The sequence below is a fragment of the Thunnus maccoyii genome, chromosome 3 (genome assembly GCF_910596095.1).
Source record: "Thunnus maccoyii chromosome 3, fThuMac1.1, whole genome shotgun sequence".
In the NCBI taxonomy this organism is placed as follows: domain Eukaryota; kingdom Metazoa; phylum Chordata; class Actinopteri; order Scombriformes; family Scombridae; genus Thunnus; species Thunnus maccoyii.
In genome coordinates, this window is record NC_056535.1 from 28961437 (window position 1) to 28980368 (window position 18932).

The 18932-nt window shown below is 38.4% G+C and overlaps 1 protein-coding gene across 2 annotated transcripts in view; it reads left to right on the plus strand.

Annotated features, from left to right (window-relative positions):
• LOC121894051 (centromere protein P) overlaps positions 1 to 18932 on the plus strand; it is a 119003-nt gene that overhangs the window by 45388 nt on the left and 54683 nt on the right. The window lies entirely within an intron of this gene.

Genomic DNA, 18932 nt, shown 5'->3' on the forward strand with positions numbered 1-18932 from the left:
AGTTTGGCCTTTTGGATCCTTCCTTTCTAACATATGTGCAACTATTGTCTATTATAAATAGGAAATGTAAAGTGGGAGCTTTGTCTGCCTCATGCTTGGAGTGGGATCAGCTTTTTAAGAAGGCAACCTATTTATAGCTTAATGTCTAAGACTGCCCCTAATGCATATTCCTCTGTCCAACTGGCTTGGGAGCATGATCTTAATATAAGATTCTGAGTAGAGCATATATTACCCATTAGATTATCCAAGATGGATGACAAACACCAAGATTTAAGCTGGCACAACTGTGGCAATCAAAGTTCATTACTCCATCTGCTTTGGGACTGTCCAGCTGTTAAAACACTCTGGTTAGAAGTAATATCCCTCAGAGTTTTTTAACATTGACTTCCCTGTATGTCCCATAGCATGCGTGCTGGGCCAAAAAACAGACACTAGTGTTGGAGTTACTGGACTTTGGGTCGCCTATCTACTAAACTTCTAATTCTTTGAACTGGAAGGAGCATAAACCTGCCTGCTTCTCTAGGGATTCATGGCTAGAGGAATACTTGGACTTGCTGAACATGGAACAGGTAGCCTGTCCACTGTCCGCAAGTTCCTTGTTTGATCATGTAGTAAATAGTATCTGGTTAGATTCACCCAAGCACTTTAAGACTTATTATGTAACACAACCCTTCTTTCCCCTCTCATCTCATTTGTTTTCTTTTCTTGCTTTGTGTAGCCTGTAGCAACAACTTCGCTTGTTCTCTGACCACTTTTTATATCTCAGGTACTTGCTTACACTTGAGAAGGCTTGTATAAAGAATGTTTAAGAAAGACAAGAGGGATTTCTGTTGCAGATTCTGGGTGTCACCATTGCATCCCCCATCCCCCTACGTATGTTATCTTTTTTTCTGTTTAGTTGTTTTGTTGTTATGCAGTGTTGTGTTTTGAATTTCCTTGTCAAATGAGTATTTTGTATAAATGTGAAAATGGACAATAAAACTCTTTATAGCAAAAAAACGTAAGACCCATACACGCATATCAGTAAAAATACCTCCTTGTTAGGTCCATACCAGCTTTTCTAGATTTCATCACCAGGCATGTTAAAATGCCATTCTCTATCTGTTGCAGTGGTCCTCTTTATTAGGACCATAATTTTGGTCCTAACTTGTCCAGCGGTCCTAATAAGGAAGGTGCTTTTACTGGTCAATGTCCCAATAAGGATAGAAAAACAAGAAAGAACACACACACACAAATAAAATAAGTAGAGTAATAAAAAGTAATAGTAATAATAATGATAGGAAGAACAATGAAAACAATTATAGCAACAGAACTGGCATTAGGAAAAACTCTGGAAACATTTCTAATGGTAGAACTGTAAATGCCATTTCGGGATAGAACTATGAATTGTCTGAGAACAGTACTCACTCTGACAGTCTATGAAACAGCGCTTTGAAGGCACTGATTCAGTCAAAGGGCTCCATATTAGGAGCGTAGCAGTTACTTATTGGTAGAAGCCCTATGTGTAGAAATTTTTTTTGTGATGTGAGACTGTGCCTCCTCTGCTCCTGGTTGTTATGAGTGATTTGGAGGCAGGCGGGTAGAGGATACCATATCTGACCCCCTCCAGCCCCCGAAGCTGTTGTCTCAACCTGTTGTATCCCGCTGGGCTCTGGCCACTCGTACAGTGAAGTCTGGGTACACAGAAATGGTCATCTCATCTACTTTGATCTGTTGCTGATATGTAATTACTACTGTAAGGCTCATTTATGAAAAAAGTTAGTTAATTTGATTGATCAACAGCCTGAGAAGCATCTAAGACACATATGGACATGGTGGAATTGCAACTATGGTAACTGGCATGGATTTGTATTACAGCAAAGATATGCACAAGAACTGAAACAACAGATTTTTACCTTTTTATGTAGCGATTTTGGCAAATAAAACAATTCTTTTGTTCTTTTGACCAAATCTTTTATTTTTCACTGTCTTGGCACTGTGTTGTGTCGACAGTGTTAGTGTCTTGACAATAGTCTCTGTCTGTTGGTACTGGACAAGAGACCGGCTCTGATTAAACTGTCAACTGAGACATGACGGTTTGGACTAAACCAGTATGAGACATATGGAGAGTATTACTGGCTGACTGGGTTCCAGTGTGTGGTGGTGTTGGATAGTTGTTCTCTGTTCTCTGATGACTACTGGATTTGTTATCCCAGCATTCCTGGCATTTTCCCTCTCCCACACAGGGACAGTTTAGCTTTGGCTCGACAGTGATTCATGCTGGCTTTGAATCAGTTTAAATTGTAAATATCAGTAGTTCCCAATCAGGCCACAGGTAATGCTAGTGACCCCCTTGTGTTTTAAGTTTTCAGACAGTGATTAATTTGTCTTTAGGTCATCAGGTGAACCTTTACTTTCTTTATCAGTCAGAAGATACAAAATGTGGCTTACTCACAGTTAGGAGGAACTTTGTGGGGTTTGGATCCTGCTGAGGGAGATAAAAACCGAGAGAGCACTGAGTCAACATCTGTTTCCAGGTACCATATATCATTGTTGGACCTTGAAATGTATCTGAGTTAATGGAATAATATGTCGTTAAAGGGTTTATTGTTGATAAGATCTCAGTAAAGATGAATGATTTTACATTTTTCTCTTGCATCTAAACTAAACATGATGCATTGATGACAAGGTATTTACTCACCCATGTGAAATAATTAGATGTGACATCAAACAGCAGGCTTTACACTCTTTAATAAAACAATTTGAAAGAATATCAATGACTCATTAATTAGTATAAAATTTCTATACAACCATAATTTCCACCCCACAGTGGAAAATGAATTTTACCTCAGTATAAAAATTACTAAAAGGTTGTGGTAACTTAAACAGAGTACAGTATCTGCCCTAATACGGATTGTTCACATCATATTGGTGCAGCTGTGGTGTATGATTGGTTTATTTTTGTTATATTTTGGTATTAGGTACCTTGACGACTGTCATTACATTCTCTGTGGAAAAGAGCGGGTCTGCCAGTGTTGTGCTTTTTAATTTATGCTTGGCGCTGCACTTGTTACCACAGATGGAGAGTTCAGCAAACAAAGTATACCTCGGAATCTTGTCCATTTTGTCATGATTGAGGGGAAGCCACAGAATTTGGCTAAACTGATCTTTTGACTCTAGAAGCAACGTTTTTTGATCACAATATCTGTATTGTTGGAAAAATTACTTTCAATAAAATAATACGCCAACTAAAATCAATGTGATTTTATGTTTACAGCACACAAAATAATCAAATATGGACTTCCCCTTAAATTCTTCTAATGAGTCAGTACACCTGGTGCCTGCCATTACTTTTTGTTATTCTTAAGTAATGTATGCAAAGCATCCACTATGTGGACCCGATCCAGTTTCACTGACAGCATTGACCATACATTTGCGTTGTCTGTTGTGACTGCAATAGTAATTTCCACACCAATTCTACCTCTTTCCATTTCTTTTTCAGATAATTGTGTGTATGGCAGCATTTGACAGTAATTCACAGGGCAATCACAGTGTGATGGGACTAATTGTAGGTCTGTGATCTACATGAGTGTGTGGACCAAAGCATAATGGGACATATGGAGAGCGTCTTTGATGGGGTTCCAGCAGTGTTCGAAATTAAGGATGTCTCATTATCCCAGGGAAAATAAAAATATCAACTGGGATACAAAGATATGGGGCCCTGTCTTACGCCTGGTGCAGAGCGGCACTAAGCACGGCGCAAGTCTCTTTGCTATTTTAAGACCAACGCAGTTGTCATATTCCCGTCCAGTGCCCACGTTGTTAAAATAGCAATGGCACTTGCGCCCATCAGTGCGCCCATGGGCGTGTTGGTCTAAAAGTAAGGTGTGGTCAGGCGCATTGTCGGCGCATTGCTATCTTGAGGCAGAAGAGAGCGATTGCGCTATTGACCAACAAAAACCTGGTCTAAAGTCAATGGTGCAATGTTTCACTGTTATTTATAACGGCGCATTTTCAGGACAGTAATATGCACTTACACAGGCGGGTGCACAACATACACTCTGCTAGTTACACACACAGGATGCGTAGCAGCGCACAAACATGCAAAAGGTAACAAATAAAAGGATTACAATGTGAAAGATTATTTTGTATATTAATATATTTTAAAAATGCATGTCATAACGCTTAGTCATAATATTTATCAGAATTAACTATGATAATGAATTAACTATGATAATGATGGATTAAATCGTTTAATTATTTGACCAAATCGTGGGCAATACATGTAGGTATTTAAACAGGCGGACAACAACGGATCAGACACAGATCGACTTTCCTGCATCAATACATGATGACATGAGGAACACATGAGGAAATAAATGAGGTGAAAACAATGATTAAACGAAGGAAATAAATCTGCACAGCTTCTAGCTGCTACCAGCAGCCACATCAGAACCTAGGAGAGCTGATCAAGTCCTGATAACTGTGTTGATGGTTCTTAACATGATTAAAATTAATGATTTAATTTTTGAACAATATTTAACAAATATTCTTTAACATTTTTGAGAGTACAGTGATCAGGTTTCCATACTTTCAGCAATTAAAACCCTGCTGATTTGACCTGTCACTCCATGACTGAACAAAACGATTTTAAAGAAACCAAAGCTGTAATTAAAAAAATAAACCTTTTCAAAAACCATACGCAGATAAATTTGCAACAAATTAATGAACAGGACCTTAAACTGGTGGTCTGGGGCTGACCACGAGAGGGTCCAGGAGCAGCAGTGTGCTCGTTATGGATCGTGCGCTTTCCCTTTGCACATGAGCAGATCCGTTGCCTCTGCAGAGAAGCGCTCCTTCTTACTACTTGGCAAATACGCTGTCATAATAGCAATCCGCCAAGGTGCAAACACACCTGGCTCTTAAAGGGAATGAGAGATGACACTGTGATTGGTTTATTGCATGTTACATTGAAAACACACCCATGATTAATTAGAAGACTATGGACAACCCCTTTGAAACATTTGCCTGGTGCATCAACCATTTTTCCGCCGTTAAAATAGCAAAAGTGGATTTGGACACACCCTCAATGCAATTGCGCCATGCACTTCAGACCGTGTGCTTTAGATCGTTAAAATAGGGCCCATGATGTCTGGGACAATTCTGGGACAGATTTCCAAATAGGTTTTATTTGGATAAACTGACCACATATTGGGTATCTAAATGGTTACTTCTCACCTGAAAAAATATTAAAACTTAATAAAGTGACATATTAACAGTCCTACAGTGAATGCAAATGACGGCTAGCTCTTTCAATCGTACATGGTCAGTCACTCACATAGGTGTATTGTTCTGACATACACCTACATGGGAACCTGTATAGCTAAACATATGACTCAACACTGAATTTTCGCTCGCCCCATAAAACATCTTTGTAACATGTAAGTTAACATCATACAATTTAGAAATGTAATGTTAGTTACTCATTAATGCTGCATGTGTATATGTTTACATTCGTAGTAACTTTTTGAAACTTGCGCAGTGTTAGGTTTTGTTGCATCTTTGTGCTATTTTTAGCTCAGAGAAGGTGTATTCATCAAGCTAGCAGCACTAGACCCGAGGGCAGCCGAGTCTGTATTTTCCCTACATGTTGCACCCTTGGTAAGTGGAGCGAGGTATGTAACATTTGGATCTGTGTATAAATGGTCACGAAAATTGAACACTGTAATGTGTTCTCTTACATGTCATCTAATGTGTATGAAAGTGTCTAAATAATACTTGCACTCTTAAAATGTATGTAATTGTGTACAACCTATTGTACTTGTCTGAAGGAAAGGTTTGATGAGCAGCAAATTTAGAATGGAAAAAAAAAGAACTTCAGTTTGGTTCAATGGTTCAATAGTTATTAAATCTGGGACAGTTGAAAGTAGAATTTGGGGCAGTTATGGGACACTGAGGAAAAAAGTTGATTTCAAGCTCTGGGTTCCAGTTTTGGGTGGTATTGGATAGTTGTTTTCTTCTAATGACTACTGAATTTGTTATCCAGAAATTCCTTCTGTTAGACTTTGCCTAGAAAAACAATGAGAGACTTTTGTATTGGAAAAAACTGGGTTATACTGGCTCTGAGTGCTGGCAGTTACAGGGCCAGTCACTATTGGGTACTGTCATCACATTGTAATAAATTCTTGGATTATTAAATCTTATGTTTTCTCCTCCAACATAAACAATTTCTTCAATGACCATTTACATTAGATTATTGAGCTTGTTTCACGGTAACTGGTCTTGACTTTTCTACGATATTCAATCTATTTTTATGCTAGAGCTGACAAGAAACAAGTCTGGAAGTGGATTGTGTGGTTGTTACACTCATAACTCAATAATCTGGTAATTATATCATATGTCACATTGTTGAATTTCTTAAGTTCCATTGCGTATAGAGCTGCAAAAATCGGTCGAATAATTAATTAGTTAATAGTTAATCAGCAACTTTTTTCAGCATCAATTCTTTTCTTTTTTTCCCCAGGCAAAACAAATACCAACATTTGATGGTTTCAGGTTCTCAAATGTGAGAATTTGCATCTTTTCTTGGTTTTACATTATAGCAAATTGTATATTTTAGGTTTTGGGTTTGTCAGACAAAAAAAGACATTTGATGACATAACCCTGTGTTAAAATACTGTGATGTACATTTCACCTTACATTGCGAGGCAGCTGGATTTGCGAGATTATAACATCACAAGATCACGTCAGAATCTATCTTGTCAGGATTCAGGTTATGTGCTTGTGTCCGAATCACCGGCGGTTTGGACCAATCAGAGTTATATGAAGATTCTCATGTGACTTTGCGATCTCGCAAATCCAGCTGCCTCGCAAGGTAAGACAGTGATAAACAGATGCTTCATCCAATCATCTGCCAAGTATTCTTTGAAAGTGCCTGCAGTTTTCCAAATTGTTTCCATGGACGACCTCTCAGATAGTTCTGTGTAACAAACCATCTGGCACGTTAGGTTACACTTCACCTGTTTTCTGATGTTTTATAAACCAAAGGATTAATCGAGAAAATAACTGACAGATTAGTCAATAATGGTAATAATTATTATTAATATATAATAATAATAGTCGCCCTAATTACTTGTGATAAGTTTTATTAGTTTTAAGGTCATATAGCGCTTCATAGTGGCCTGATTTTTATGCAAGTTTCAAGAAATCTTATCAAATCATTTTTGCCTAATCCATTAGCAGATTTTTTGCTGAATATACGCAGACTTTTGTAGATTACTGACTACTTTGTTTGTAGAAATTTTTGCAGTTCATCACAATGCGTTTCCTTCAATCACAGTGGTATTATGATACATATTCTGTAATGGGCTCTATCTATGATTCAGATACACCAAGAAAAATAATTTGTAAAGATTTATGCAACTAGGAGCTGATTTTTAAAACTCAGTGCTCATGCCTTAATGAATAGAGGCTTTATCACTGTAGCATTTATAACGGCAAATATTTTGACTAAATTAAATTAATTGCAGTAGAATTTCTGCTGGTGATGTTGTAAGACGCTTTTTTGTCTGACCAACAGTCTGAAAACAGAAGATAAGCAGCAGTTACTAGGGAATGTTTGGCATTTTTGCTTGAAAAATTATGTAAATGATGATTATGTAAACGATTATTAAAATAGTTGCTATAAATTCATCAGTATTTGGAAAGACCAGCTTCTTCTTTCTATTTCAATTGTACTCTGTAACTTTTAGGTTTTGAGGAAAACCGGTGTGCAGTACAGTATTGGCCTGTAAAAACTGTATATTGTCTTTTTTTTCAGATGATGAATCATGCTCGTCCAGTGGTATAGTAGCCTACTCCGTCTCCTCCCTACTACAGTTACAGTTCATCTATATTATTGTTTGTGGTTAAAGTCAATGCGTTTTTCATGTGTTTGAGGAGGCAGGGGAATTCTGGGAAGTTCCCATGTTAATGTAATTATGTCTGTTTAATAGGACATTGTGGTCTTGAATGTTTCCCTCTGTGCTAATTGTGATGAGGAGAACACGGCTGTCTCCTCAGCCGTAGACTCCATCTGGATAAAATCTCTTTTTATTGGACTGCTCTTCAAAAGTTCTGGCTTAAAGATCGCTACTGGCTAAAATAACAGTGTCTGTGATTCTGGCGAAGTCTGTCTCACTGTGTCTGTATTTCTGCTCTCATGTCTTTGCTTGTGCATTTATTAATGTAACAGTATACCTATATCACACATTTTGTGTTCAATTTTGTCATTAAATATATCCTTTATTTGGTTCTAAGGACCAGCATCTTGCACCATTTGTGTTTACATTCATGCAGCTTGATTTAAGATATAACTAAATCAACTCATTAAATCAAATCCAGGCTGCACTAGCAGAGAAGACTAGAAGACCTTGAATTCAGACTCTATAATACTTTATTGTGATAGAAGCAAGAGACAGGAGGGCTCTGGTCATCCCGAGCTGACAGGATGATCAAGAATGGAACATTAACCGGTAGAAACTGACTTATGACCTATTTGGTTGATTCAGAGACACTTTAACACTCCTATGAAACAGCTCTAGAATCATTTGTGTGCTTGCTAGAAATACACAGACTTTTTGAAAGTGTAACAACAACCACCACATTGCAAATCATAGATGAATACACATTTTGATAATTAGTTGAGAAATAGTACCACAAACTCAATCAGTGAATGATTGTCGTAGTATTTAATAATGGACGTGTTTTATTCTGTTAGCTAGTTACATTACTCTCTCTTTTTTTTATTAAACAGTTTGTTGTGAGTATTCATTTTTGTCAATAGTCTGCAGTTTGTCCACTTTTACCTGAATTATTCACCAGTTGAAACGTCACTCTGACAATGTTTTGATTACTCGTAGTTAAGTTCCAATGAGTGTCATAGAGACATTGCAACTGGACAAAGGTGAATTTAGCATGAAGTTAACTACTTGCAGCTCTCTCTCTATTTCTCTCTCACTCACACACATTCATCATAGGCCAGGATTTTACACTCCAGAGCCAGACAGCAATTGGCTCGTGGTCCTTGTTGCTCATTTTTCATGTCAGTCTTTTCCCTGTAGAAAGCATCACTGCTGGGATTCTCTCTCATGAACAAACAGGCCTTTCAGTACTTGCCTCTAAATATTTTAATTTCACTGGCCTCATTTAGCCTTGGCTTTGCTCTGGATGCGAACATTTTCAGAAAGGAATCAAACACTTCGGGATGCCAAAATCACAGCAAAAAAGAAAAACCCTAAAAGTTGGAGAAAATTGAACATTTAGTCTGTCAGCGCTCACTCAACACACATTCATTGTCCAGAAACACACATACACACAAAAAAGTGAAACATACACCATCAACTTGCAACAGTCTGGGATGACTCATTAGTTGTTTGGGTTTGTTGGCAGTAACAGTTCAGGATTTGCCATGCACAAAAAAAATCAAAACCATAATGTTGTGCCGGTTGAGAAAGATGATGATTTGCAATTATTGTCTTTTTATGCTTGGTCTTGTAACTGTTAACTTTGCACAAAATGTACAAGGCTAATAACATAAAAGGGTCTTACTGTCCTGGCCATAGCCCAAAATAATCCAATGATTTTTTTCCCCATGTGCATTCAGAAATGTAACCCTAAAGTGACTCCCAAAAGTTGAAATAACTATATTCACACTAATCTGGATTATTTTGACAACGCTGTTTACATGTGAAGATGATGTGCTTCCACAGTATTTCAGTTGTTTTAGTAAAGATCTCCATTCAATCTTAAATGCCTAAACACCAGGAAAATAGCTACTTTCTTCATCCTTGTGAAGACCTTTGATTTTTTTTTCCGCGCTTCTCTTATTGTATTCTCTCTGTTTTTGTTACTAAGCAGACAGCTCAAGTTTAATGGAGAAAACTAAATGCAAGAATAATCAACTAAGTCTCTTGTCTACTGTTTTAAAAGTAAACAAAAGACAAATGTTTCCTGTGCGTGCCCCAAAACACTGAGGCATTTTAAGATTCATGTGTTCAGTGTGGATGAGTCGGCCAAAGCGGAGAGAAAATGAGCTTAGTGTGGATGTACTTTTTCAGAGAAAGTTTTATACGTCTAATGTGAACATGCTGCCTCTTAGTTTTTAATGGGCACCCTACAGATGTGATAGCTGCAGCGGCAACAACATAATAGGCCTACAGCCGAAACTTTTGAATAGATGAATGATGGATATGGCTAGTGATAGAAAGGAATTCTGATTCCATTATTAATTATTTTTATTGAGCCAAGTCTTCACTGATACTGTTAAAGGATAAATCTAGTTTATGACAACGTGGGCTTTATTTTCATAGTTTTGTCCATGATTTCTATCAGTAACAGCTGAGATCTGGGAATACTGTAACATTACTAAAAAGAAGAATGACAGGTCAAGAAACACAGCCAGCAAGACAATCAGACAGGATGGAAGCAAACCAAAAAGTTAGACAAACTTATGTGGAAGACAAATCAAAGGTGAACGGTAAAATTCTTACACAAACTGTCTGTTGTAGACATTCGAGTTTACAAACCTACTGCCTGCTTCAACTTTGACCTACTGTACTCACCGCAGTTGTGCACACACAGTTTTCCTGTGCAGTGAGGGATTAGTACTAACAAAGCAATTTGAAGTGATTTAATAAGACATAAAACACAAGAATTAAAAGAAAATGAAGAGAATATAATAAGACACATATAAAATAAAAGAGAAGATAAATGTAATCTAAAATGAAATAAAACAAGTTAAAGCCGTACAAGATATGAATAGATGGTCCCGAATTTAATTTAATTGAAAGCAGCGGCAAACAGAAAAGTCTACAGCCTTGTTTTAAAAGAACTACAGTAAGAGCTGGCGCAGACTGCAAGTTTCCTGGGAGTTTGTTTTAGATAAGTCGTCCATAAAAACTGCTGCTTCTCCAAGTTTATTTTTGACTCTGGAGACAGAAGGCAAACCAGTCCCAGACGATCTGAGAGGTCTGGATGGTTCATAACATAGCAGCAGATCAGAAATGTCATTTGGCTTTAGACCATTTAGTGCTTTATAAACCAATAGTAGTATTTTGAAATAAGTTCTTTGACATACAGGAAGCCAGTGCAAAGATCTGAGAACTGGGCTGATGTGATCTATTTTCTTGGTCTTGTGAGGATACAAGCAGCACCTGTTTAACTTTTTAGGGAGACCTGTAAATGCACCATTATAGAAGTGGAGTCTACTTGTCCATGTGAAAACTAGAAAACTTTGGCATGCCCAGTCATTGATTTGTTCAACCCACCTACTGAGTGCTTGTATTGGAACATAGCTACCTGGTAATAATGTCATATAAATCTGTGTGTCGTCCGCATAATTTGAGTAATAAGTTATGTTGCTTTCCATATTCTGAGCCAGTGGGAGCATCTAGATGTTGAAAAGAAGAGGCCTAAGAGTGGACTCTTGGGGAACTCCAAGTTCATGTCATTGTTGTCTGCTCAGATGTGGGGCTGTGACGGTATATTTTTTTTCTTACCACGGTGAAAAAGCAATGTTTCCCTGTGGTTTGACGGTTTACCACCAATCTGGTTTATTGTCAATGGTGCGGACTAGCTTGGATGCCGGCTCGCTCAGAGCAACCCAAGGCAACACAGAGTCAACGCATCACGTAGCCTCCTATGTCTCCACTGTAATGAGCTCAACTCCATGGTAGGCATCACATGACCGCGGTAATGCTTTTATCGTCACAGCCCTACTCAGATGTTTAATTAACGATCGACACAAAGTAGTCTCTATCCTGTAGTCACACCCATTTTTTCAGTCTTTTTAGTAATACATTGTGGTTGACCTCGCCACTTTCTGTGTTTAAGTGGATGTCATGCGTACATCATAGCAGTTATGTGTACTTCGTAGCAAACATTTATCACATATGTGGATCTTATTTTTTTTCTTTAGGTAATACATCATTTTGATCTTAAAGATTCTTATTTGGTTTGCATGTAAGTCTTTTAAAAGATGGATAATCAGCTTCGAAAAAGAAACGCTGACATACTTCTTACTGGAAAGTTAATGAGAATTTGAAGGTAGAGTGATATTTCAGTAGCCTTGAATTCATCAGTGAGTTGTGAAGTGATTGATGAGGTTTTGGGCGCTCCAATCAGAGGAGTGACTGAAAGCATTGGCCCTCTCCTCCTTAATGACTCTACCATTACCCACTTAGTCCTCAGTTCATGCTCTGGAAACTTGAGCTCCCTCTGTGCCTCCTCTGCCTCTTTTTGGACCTGTAACCAACTTCTTCCAGGATCACAGCATAATCAAGGTAATTCACTGCATCCTCTGAAGACAAACATGTCAAAAATAATAGTTAAACCATGAAATCCCAACGTTTCTCCCAGCGTTTCTTTGAGTGGAAGCATTTCTGACACACTGGGAATCAAACACCCAATCATCATCAAACTTGAGTCATTCTAATTTTGCTCCAACTACCTCAAAAATGCATCCAATTTTGAAGTTGTCAGTGAAAAGTAAAATAATTATGACATGTCATATTGGATTATGAACTTAGAAACAACATGGCTGATGATATAAAGAAGACTAAACTATAGTAGCAGTAGTAAATTTAATACTGTTATTTTTAGACTAGTTTAAAATGAGGCAGTGGAATTATAAAAGCTATAAAATTACAAAGTTGATCCTCTGTGCAGTCCATCTGAGCTACTGGGGCTTACACACCATCTACAGTTAGATCACCTGAGGCTGTGATGTAATTACAGTCAGATATGGTGTGCCCCGTATGGCTTATATATGAAGGGATCCTTGATGAGAAAAAAGTTGACGGTTATTTTGTAGTTATGGGAGGCTGAATGAGAGGAGGACAGATGTGGAGAGGATAGGAGCTTGGAAAAGTGATTTGAATTTGTAGTATCTGGATTTCAAATATTTGAACCGCAGTGAGGGATGGCTGATTTATCTCCCCAGGCAGTTAAACAGCCTTTAAAGTAGACACGTTCCCAAGAAGGTGCAATAAATCCAGGACACATCACGGATTTACAGTTTTTACCAGAACAAAAAAAAAAAAAGATTTGTCTAGTAGCTTTTCACCCGAAAGAACTTTTTGTGATCTGGTGAGGAGGAGCCGAGTAAACGAAAAAAAGGAGGTAAAAAGACGAGACTGAATGATACTTTACACTTTCTTCCTTGTGAGAATATTGCATCACCACAACAGCACAGAATTAGGGATGGGAACCGAGAACCGGTTCCAGTTGAGAACCGGTTCCAAATTGTCCAGTCCATTGGAATTGTATGCCTCTGAGTTTATCAGTTCCTCTTATCGATGCCCAGGCATGTGATGTTGACAGAACAAAAAAAGTGCAACTCAACTGCGAAGGCAGTACAGCCTCTGGAGTGCCTACATTGAACACACGCTACAGTTATCTTCAGCTATCTTGTAATTCATCTTCAAAAAAGGCAGCGGTTGCAGGCATTTAATGATTAATGATTAGTAATTAGCTTTGCAAGACGAACGTGAAGTATACTGTGAACTTTGTGAACTTTCTACACCGTCACTCAGAGACTAACATTAGGAGAGCAGAGCAGCGATCAGCAGTAACAAACAACGCTGGCTGACCAACACACACTGCAGCATTAAACAACTTACCCCAACTCTGAGGTGAGAAAAAGAAAAGAGAATGGAAAATAAGAAGAAAATAACTTGGTGCTCAGTTTGGTTCATCCCAAAAACCCTGTGCCTGCTCAGCACATTAGATATCAATGGCTTTCACTGGAGCTAATGATGCAGCAGAGAGGCTTTTCTCCACTGCTGGAGACATGACGTAAATAACACAGCGGAGCACTCCTCCTCCCACTCATTTTGTTATTCTCATACAGACAGCAGACTATATGATGCTTTCAAATTAATGTTATCTACCAGTTATGTTTCATATATTCATCAGCATGCAAGGTCATTGATAACCAGAGGAGATAAAACAGATGTGTTGACGCTGAAACCCTGTGTAGGCCTACTTTTTTTCCACACAGAAAATTGATCAGAAATCAGTAAGTGAATCGATAAAGAATCGGACCGATAGGCAGAATCCATAATGGCATTGGTATCAATGAAATCTTAACAATTCCCATCCCTACATAGAATTAGATAAAGAAATGTAGCAGAATCAGATTATGGTCAAAAGTTGTCATTTCTCCCAAATAGTCACCAATCATCAAGAAGGCCTTTGGCAGGTCTTATCTAAAACAAGCTGGTCAGAAGGCAGATCCAAGGATGGGATGATAGAAAGAAGAGCTGATAATAAAGGACTTGTTGAGGCTGTGATGGCATATTAATGATATCCCTGAAGTATTTTGGTTTAGTTTCTGTCTGTAATTATGTATTGTATATGTATGTGAATTGAAATCAACACTGAGCTGAGTGCACAGTTGCCAATGCAAGAGGACGCCTGCTACCACCCACTCACCATCGAGTTAGCCGACACTGCGGTAGCCAAGGGAAGCAAATGCAGAAAGTGGCAAACAGAAGCTTTTGTTTTTCTTCAGACTTTGCAATGTGTTGTTAAGTCAAGTTAATTTTTATTTATATACCCCAATTTCACACATTGCCTCAGGGGGCACTCTGTGCAGCATAAAACACCCTCCATCCTTAGACCCTCGAAACCCCAAAAACCCTTTCATGGGGAAAAAATGGAAGAAACCACAGGAGTAGCGACAAAGGATGGATGGATATGCAATAGATGTTGTGTGTACAGAATATACCAGACCAAAATTACAGTATTGAAAAACAGGATGACAAAATTATGATACATTGATAAAATATATGAAGAATATAATTTGGAGGACATTAAGCAACTTCCAGGTGCTGCCAAGCAAATAGGACCTGAGCCACATGACCTCCTCGCACATTTTATAATTTCTTCTGACGAAGCTGCTCTTTATTTCAAGTGAGGCGCTCCACTGTAAAACGCCGTGCGAAACCTTGTATAACTTGGGAGTGTGACAAGTTTCTGACCATAAATTGATAAGGAATGACTGCAAAGTGACTAACACTCAGTGGATTGTTGGATACTGATTCACTGTTGCAATTAGGATACAATAACTGTCATGCAAATTCTGACAAAAGAAGGCTGCATTTCTCAGCTGGTTTCATTAAGCCCCTGGAATATGCCTGGAATATGACTGATCTTGTTGAGCTGTTATGACCCTGTTATGGTCACACTTTGAAGGAGGCAGTTATATAACTACTACTACTTTAACATGTAGACCATCCTTGTATCGTTCATCAGTTTCTGATTAACTTCAGTCTAGCTGAAAGACTTGTCTATGCAAGATGGAAAGCTGTTAGAGAGAAGTTGTGGATGGAAGACAAAGTAGATGACAGGAGAGGAGATGACAAGAGTAATGTAGATGATAGAGAAGACAGAGGAATAGAATCAGAGGGTGAGGAGAGGTAAAAGCCCTGAAGTTAAGGACCATTTTCTGTGTGTGTGTGTGTCTGTGTGTCTGTGTGTGTGTGTGTGTGTGTGTGTGTGTGTGTGTGTGTGTGTGTGTGTGTGTGTGTGTGTGTGTGTGCTGTGAGACGTGGCAGAACGAGGTCTGGCCAAGCAGCAGATCTGTTCCATATGTTTCCTGGAGAAAGAGCGAAAGAGGCAGCTCCCCTCCACCCCACCCACAGCACACTGAGCTTTCATTTAAAAAGACAAAACAGTTGAGAAGCAAAGTTTCCTCAGCACTACCTCCTGGTACTGTACTGCAGCTCGGTCTAATTTTCTGTGCACTGGAAGATATCAGTTTCAGGTAGACCTGGGTCTGATGGAAGCAGCTAGGCAGGTGTTCGTTTTCTGGGAGTCTGCAGGAAGCTGACTGCTGTTTGACAGGGGCCTCCCAGAGAGACTGAGAGGGCAAAGAAAATACACACAGGCTGTCACGTTTTAACATTGGTTTCGTCACATTCATCATTCCTGTGTGTGTTTTTCAGCGTTTGAATTGTTTTTGTCAGAGGGGCAAGAATGAAGAACTTTTTGTGTCCAGCATCAACAATCAGCACTTCCCAAAATGAGCCCTTCAGCTACGATATAATTTTGAAGCAACCTCCATAAAGGTCCAATATAATGGGCACTTGAATTTACTGGAAAATTGTTAAATCACAATGCCTTTCTTTCCGCAACTGACATCCCATTAGTTTACACAAGATCCATTTCAAACTTATTCCAAACAAACCTACTACAACAAGAATTGCATCACATTAAGGAAGTAGTGATGCCATTTTATGGGACCTTTATTTAACCATGTTAATGAATAATAAAAGATTAATCATTAAAAGCTGATAAAAATGCTTTTTATAAGTTTTATTAGAACCTGCTCTTATCAACATTCCATATTAACAATGGATCGATTACTAAATGTAATGTATCCATTGTTCATGGTGATGAACTCACAGAGAATTATCACCAACTCTGTAGTTCCACTCGGCTCATACAGAGTGTTTTGGCATCTATGCTCATTGTTTTGGTCTTACGGCCCACAACATTGCTGTTTTGATTCACTCTCTCATCAACCTTGTTTCCAGCAGCAGCAGGCAGCTATTTTTAGCAAACAAGCTCTGATAAATCCACTGTACAGTACCTGCCCAGCACCAAACTACAGACAGACAACTTTAGAGCTAGCTGTTGAAGAAAGTGGAACATCTAGCAGCGAAATAGCTAAATATTGATGAGGACCAAACCAGAGCTAAAGGGAGACTTTGGACTTTAATTCATGAGTTGCACACAAACACCACCCCAAAATGAATGCTAACGTTCCTAGACATATGAATAAGCAACTGTTGAAATGTGATAATATGTCAATGTTATAGCTTGTTCTGCTGCCCCCCAGTGGCCAAAAAAATCAGTAAATGCAGGTTTAAACAATTAACAGAGGCCACTTTAATAGCACAAACAGCAAATTAGGTATTTAAATCAGAATATAAATTATATAAAACAGAATAATACTGTCCATCTATAAAATGTTGCTTTTGCCCCATCTGTCTTTATTCAACTAATGGCAAAAAACAATAAAGATTAAAGACGATTTTGTGCAACTTACAGGCTTTTGTAGAGGACTTCATTTATGAGTCTAAACATGCAGGACCCTCAAAGCCAAACCATACTTTTATCAGTAAAATTGCTGAAGCTGACAAATACTCATTATCAAGTGGAAAAATAAAATGTGCAGCTCCAATCTGCTGACAAGACTGAAGTTTTACTGTTTTTTATTTAGGAATCTGAACAGATCTCCAGTTTGCGGTAAGGGCTGAGTCGTGTGCGCCCTCTGTTTACTAAATATTGGTCTACATATGGACACCTTATGGCACCTTTTTTGCTGGTGGATGAGTTTGAAATATTGGGAAAGGAGGAATTAGAATTAAAAAAGATGTGAGCTGGTTAAATGAGAAGATTCCAGTGACAGCTGCCTTTTCAGGTCTGTAGATACATTTGCCAATACATCATCGAGATAGGCAACAACTTTTACTGCGTCCTTACTGTCTTAAGGAAAACTTTCATGCCACTCCATATCATAGGTTTTCAATTTTTAACAATGATTAATCAATCATCAGTCAATAGCACCCCTACTTTCAACCTATCCGTGGCCCAGGACTGTCATACTTCATATCACAGTCCCGGATGGCCATTACAGGGAGCATGGACATTTCACTCACTCAGCGACTCATAAAATTCTTTACTGGTAGAATATAGAAAATACAGATTCACCAACTGGTAGGCAATCTTCCTAGTGATTTATTAAGATGGGGTAATGATTATTAGGTGGGTGCAAAGTAACAAAAAAATATGATGATGAGCAACAATTGAACAAACTCCATCCGTTAATGAAGACTGTGTGATATGATTGAAAGCTCTGGCAAAAGCTTGTCACTACGATTGTTTTGTTAAAAACAATTTACTTAACAGATAGAGTTATCTTCCACTACAGGAATAGTTTGACATTTTGGGAACTATGCTTATTTGCTTTCTTTCCGCCTACCAGAAATACTAAAGCTCACTAATTAACGCATTATATCTTGTTTACTTAATCCATACAAAATCCAAAGAGTAACAATGTAGATATGCAGACTTTGTTATCTTTGGACAGTCAGGCTCAGGAGTCAGGTTTGCTGTTTCCCCATTTCCAGTCTTTGTGCTTTGTCTAGCTAACTGGCTGCTGGCTGTAGCTTCATACAGTAATTACTGTTCAGACATAAGAGTAGTGTTGATCTTCTCAGCAAGAAAGCAAAGAAGTGTATTTCCAAAAATGTCAAACTTTTGTTTTTAAGTCACTACAAACCATGTGAAATCTAAGGCACAAGATTTATAACTTCTTTTCTTGGTTTGGTTTTTTGGGGGGATATTTGTGTATTTTTTCTTTTACACTTTAAAAGTCAGTAAGAAGATTTTAAACATTCTTCATGTAACAAATTTGTGATGACAATCCAGGACTGTAATACCTTAATCGTGGCTACCATCAACCCTTCTAGACAGCTCAGTGGCTCAATCTTTACACATCTTTATGCTTGTTTGGCCAGACATTATTCAAGCCTGGATAATTTATTGTAAATTCTAGTGCAGATCCAAAAATTTCCAGAGATACCAAATCTGTCAGGCCCCTGTTGTCTGTAGAATGGAGGAGCAGTCGTCCAAGAGGCCACAGTTTCTCAACACTGTTGACTTGTTAAATTTGAATCAATCACTATGGTTGTCTTCTTCCTCTACTGGATCTCCAGACCTCCACTGGCACCCAGAGAATTGTACAGTATGTAATCCTTTAGTGTGCAGTGACATCTGCTGGTGACTAAAGACATTGCTCGACTCCTCTTTATCAGCCTCCTACCAGGGAAACCAAAAGAGGTCCCAGTGACAACATTTTGCTGGAATGCAGAACACACTTTTGTCTTAATCTAAACAGATCACCT